This window comes from Eufriesea mexicana, unplaced genomic scaffold (genome assembly GCF_001483705.2).
Source record: "Eufriesea mexicana isolate 0111107269 unplaced genomic scaffold, ASM148370v2 scaffold1303, whole genome shotgun sequence".
Lineage (NCBI taxonomy): Eukaryota > Metazoa > Arthropoda > Insecta > Hymenoptera > Apidae > Eufriesea > Eufriesea mexicana.
Window position 1 is genome coordinate 129,717 of NW_016909433.1, and position 6,139 is coordinate 135,855.

Sequence of the window (6,139 nt, forward strand, 5' to 3'; positions counted from 1 at the left end):
AATATCTTCATTACTCGACATGAAATTACGTTTACATATTGAAATTTAATTTTTCTTGTTATCTTAAATAATATTTGAATTTCTATTAAATAAAAATTTTATATATTCTTTACACAAAAATTCCAAAGCATCCTAAAAAAAAAGAAAGAAAAGAAAAAATTCTGTATAAAACTATGATTGAAATATAACATAAATATATTAATTAAAATTAAAAGTTTTTGATTATTTATTATATTTCGAATGTATATAATATGTCATTAAACAGAATTTTGAAAAATATCAAACAGTATAAAAGTTGTTAATTTGTAGCAGATTAGTGGAAAATAAATGGTTAATTGATATTAATCTTTAACTAAACTCTAGTTTATCCATTTATGCAGATCTAAAGTTGACACTTAATGCAATAAAACGAATTTATGTAATTCATTTGGTGCAATGAAAAGAATTCACATAATTGGCAGAAATTCGTCGACGTTCCATTTAATTAGTCAAAACTGATTTTAGCTGTGTTTGGTTGGTAATTTTCGTATTAACTAATTAATTTAAAAAATAACAATCATATTTGACAATCTATGTGCAACCGATGTAATCTAAATGTCCTTTAGTTAATATTTATTCTGATTACTTAACATTATTAATAAAATACTATTATTAAAACCTGCTTTCAAATAAGGTTAACCGAGATTCCAAATTAATGTAAGGAAAAATAAGGCCAGCTACTACAAAAACCCAAATTATTCAAAAATAATTCTTCGGTAGTTGAAGTATGTACTAAATATATATTATATATACATTAGATACTTAGAACAAATTTTTGATTTAAATTTAACATTAGAATTTTTGTTGTAAGTGGTTAATATATTTTTTTATATTAAAAATATTAATGTACATTATTAATATTATTAACATGTATTCAAAAAATATTAAATATATATTTTGTATATATTTGATTCAAAAGTGTTCTTAAATAATAAACAAATTTATTATATAAAGTAATATTCCACATTTTTACTTGTTACTAAAAAGTAGGAAATATGTTGATACTGTGAATTACGCTGCATATACTACTATAGTACCATAGTATATTGTACCTGTCCATTGTCCCTGACGTTTTTTTTGATGCCAATTTGTCTATAGGGACACAAAGATTGCGAAATATTTTTATGTTCAAAACAATTTAGTTAGCTCAACTCAGTAAAAACTGGTTTTATCTAGTAAAATCTTTTTCAGTCAATTTTAAGTTTCACTGGTCGTCCATTGTTGCATCTAGAATTAACCGGTTGAAACTAGTACTACCGACAGGGCTTCAACAAAGCTTGCTTTATTTAGTTAGGATGTCGACCAATTTCTGTTTCTCATATTACATAGATAAGTAGAATGGAATCGAAAATTCAAGAAAAAAAAATTTAGCTTGAATAAAAAATGAAGCACAATTGGTTGTAATATAATTTTGTCATATCATACCATACAGTGAGTATAAAAAGTATTCGATACAGAGATTACTTTCGATCAAAATTTTGTATAGTTTCATTTGCTAATCAAGTTTCATAAAAAAATATTTATACACTTGCAGAACTTTTTGAAATTAATTAAATATAAATAATAACAAAGTACTAATAACAAGTAACTAATCTTTTTTATAAAAATATTAACAAAGATAAATGAAATGTCAACGTAAAAACAACTATATTATAGTGCAAATAGTGTGAAAATTGAACAAAATAATTGAAATGCAAAATGAAAAATAATTAACGGTCATAATTTTGATGTTATCCAAAAAGAAGCACAGAAGTAACAAAAAGAAGGGGAAAGAAAGAACAAAAAGAGGAAAGAAGACAAATCATTATAAACCGATGTATACTAAAGATAGAACATTACGTGAGATTTTTTAAATTGTAAACAGATCAGTAGTCTACGATTTACGGGATCATTAACACTAAATTTACTGAGCTATAATGTATCGTTTAAATGTAATATACATAGATAATAGTAATGAAAATTGTGTGATTAAATAAATACGTATATATAATTACATATTCCAATACTGGATAACATTAATTTCATTAAAAATAATTCAATGTTTACAATAAATGTAAGAGCAAAAAATTTGACACCCGCCATTTTGATAAGTTTAGTAGTTTAGTGTTAACAAGTGTCATGGAATACAAAAAATAAAAACTAATCACATAAATGAATATTCGTGAAAAATAATTAAACAAAATTAATTACCAGTAAATTCATAATGTACAAAACAAAATAAATTTTATAAGTCAAAAATAAGAGCAATAAAAACGTATCTAAAAAATTACCTTGATATCAATAGTACTAGATTATGCAATAGAATGCAGTAGAAGCTAAATTTACTATATTTGTTTAATATACGATCCATAACCTATAATATTAAAAGAATATCATAAACAAATAGAAAATAAAATTTATAACCGATTGTAAAGCACGAAGGAGTATTAACTGTAATTGCATAATAAATACAAATTTTTTGTTGAAATTGACCGGTATACGAATATTTTTTACCCACGTTATTGAAATTCTACAGTGTCAATGTTAAAAGAACTAATTTACGTTTACAAGCAGATATAAAGCCACAGTTATTATAAATAATGCTTCTCCCACCATTTGTGATACTTTAAATAGTTCAAATTAATATTGCATTCAATAGGGGTTAGGTTAGGTTAGGTTATTACATTCAAAATTTCTTGCATAGTCACTATAGTTCGTTCAATGAGAATTGTAGGAAATATAAACAACTGCATCATGCGGAGGACGCGTGATCAGAACAGCACTGGCACATCTCTTTCTGACACCTGCACATAAAGAAAAAAGCGGGAATCGCATGCAAGGGCCCTCGCCAAGGGTTCTTCAATATTCGTTTCTGAACATCGACGTTTGGCATCACTCATAGCACTGATCACATGATTGTTTTGTTTATATTTTCTGCCTTTTCTCATTGAATACAGCATAGTTATTCGCGCCTGTAATGAAGGGAGTACTGTAATCTGGCTTAAAAAAATTGATTTGCTTTTTACATTTTCTCAAAGTGTATGCTTTTGAAAATGTCTGTATAAAAGGATTTGTTTGAATTCGTAAAATTAGCAAAATTATAGATGTTTAAAGTGCGGCGTATAGCTATTGTACAACGGGTAACAAAAACTTTAAATGCGTTTTTCTTGAAACCATATTTTTTGAACTGGCTGACGGAATATCTCGCGTTTTAGTTGATTGATTGACTCGAAATTTGGAGATCTTCACTGGATGTACCTTTATCATGTGAACCACAAATTTCAAAGTCTGATGTTTTTTTTTATTTTTGTTATCATTCAAACGATGAAAAGCACAAGGAAAATTGATATCTTAATTTCACAGTGCTGCCATTATTTAATTTTCGAAATTTCATTGTTTCGGTGGTTCATTTATACCAATTAAGATGCTTTTTAGTTTTTTCATTTTACATGATCAGGTGATCTGGAAACACATCAGCCATATGAGCCCGTTTTAAAAACATAATTTATTTAAGGCTATATAATTTCAACAATTTTTATTAATTTCTTTAAAAAAAATTAAATAAATAAATATTCTCTGAGTATAAATAAATCTATATGTGAAAACTGCATGCCAATACATATCATGATTTTCTTGCAAAAAATCCTCAATCAGTTAATTTTTATAGGCTGGATTACAACAATACCTCCTTAACTGAGAAGCACGGTTAACCTCAAAAATGAGGCTAATCACGTGTCATACGAACATATATATTAATTTGTAAAATAAATAGATTATTTATAGAAAAATGATTTTGATATCTTCTTTCCTTTGTCTCCTTTTGCTGAATTCTATACGATATAAACGATATTGATAAACTTAAAAAGCGTAGTAAAATTATAAATACAAATTATTTAAGAATTTAAATGTGCCAATTTGAAAAAATAAGCAGAAAAATGGAGGCTCTGTCGTTACCTTTCAACAACATTAAAAATCACTTAGACGATCGCCAAAAACACTTCGACCCAACAATTATGTAACAAATTTTTGTAGTCCACGTTACGCAACAAGTACGTCAAAATATTAGTAAATGTATCTGATATAAGCAAACACAGAAGCTGATGTTACGTTTGCAACAAAAGAAGGAAAAAAAAAGATCCAAAAATAAAAAAGAAACAAAAGAAACATATTTTATATGAAAATATTACACAGTCCCTTTACACTTAACACGTTGCGTGTCGCGTGGGGTGTATGCGCTGAACAGTCCGTTCAAGCCGTTTGAATTCTCATTGTAAAACAAAGAATTCTTTTTATTTTGTTGTAACATCGTGTATAGGCATCATTTATTGCTTTGTTGTCTAATGCATCTTAAACTCTACACACTTTTTTTTGCTAATTACATTTTTTCACTATTATAAACATTGTAAGGCATACGTCAGAGGCAATACTATTAATTAAAATAGTGTGGGGCGTATAAGCCCCATGGGACTTGAACGGAAAGTATCCAAAAATCGGACCGACACGTAACGTGTTAAAACAGGTCTGGGGAACATGTTGCCCGCTTTCGCTTCTGCTCAGCAGTTGGTCCCCCCATCATTAAACAACCTTGGCTGACTACTGCTTTCCTCACCACGTGACAATGCTAGGATACATGTGTATATACATGTACACTTCCCCACTCCTGCTTGACTTGACGCATGCGTGGAGTGAGATAACAGGCGTAGGTATGGTGGGGGAAGCCTGCACGAGAGAAGTAGAGACTATGTGGCCCGTGAGCCGCCAGTTCCCTAGGTTTGCGGTAAGGGATTGTTTTACATTCTGTACAAATTAGTTATTTATATGTGTATGTATGTATATCATAACTGTATATATTTATTAATTACTTGTAACTTACAGCGTGTTATACTCTAAATAACATATATCTATTGATTACTTACAAATTATTCGTAATTTCATAACCTTAAATATATACATTTATACATACATACTTTTATTTGTTTATTTATTTAGTATTTATATCTTCTTATTATTCTATATTTGCAGCAAGAATTATATATCGTTCATTTCATATTCAAGCAACCAGTTCCACGTAAAAGTCATTCTTGACATTAGTCGATCGCCATAGTGATAATACCGATTACTGATGAAATATTATATATGAAAATAACTTTATCCATAAAGTACATATAAAGAAGTAGACACGTTGAAATTTGTATGATTTGCACAACACAATATTACGAAAAATATCGTTAACTAAAAGCACCACATTTTAAAATCTTCAATATATTTCAAAAAAAAAAAGATCGTTCTGTATATGTTACTTCGAAAACTGAATTATCCACAGTCATTATCAACCCAATGGTAAAAGTGATACTTTCCACGCTAAATTATCATATGCGGGTAAAAATATTAACGAAAAAGAATAGAATTGACAATTCTTTTCTTCAGTCACGTAACTGCGATTGTTTTCCTATAAATTACACAATTACAATAGTTAAAAAAAATAGAGAATTTTAGGGCGTGAAGAATAAGACAGTTTGTTAAAGCAAAGGTAACTTCGTGAAATTCTCAACCGTTTATCGACAAAGAAGAAATTATACGACAAACGAAAATATACAATAATGCAACAGAAATAATAAAAACTATATCATTTACTTACGTTTTCCTAATAGACAAGTAAATGATAAGGAGATTTTTCGTACGTCTGCTGTTTAAAATAATTCGCGAATATCTTGAAAAAAGGAAATGATTTACAGCCGGGAGTGAAAAAGGGTCCGTTCTGCAACTGAAAAACAAAACTGCGAAAATGAAGAATGCTGTAAAGAAATAACAATAAATTATTCCAACCAATCGAATTCGTATGAGGGAAATTTAAAAAAAAACGAAAAAGTTCGATTTGATTTTAAATAACTTTATTTCTATTATCATTATAGCTATTTAAAAAAACGAGAGAACACCCATGATCGTTTAATTACTCGTTATTCGAATTCTCACTCAACGATTACATAATTAAGTAATTAAAAAAGCAACCCAGAGATTTTTCCGAAATAAAGAAGAAAAAAGTAAACATCTTAATATAAACATATATTAAATTCATACAATTAATTAATATACATATGCATTTTATATATATATATATATT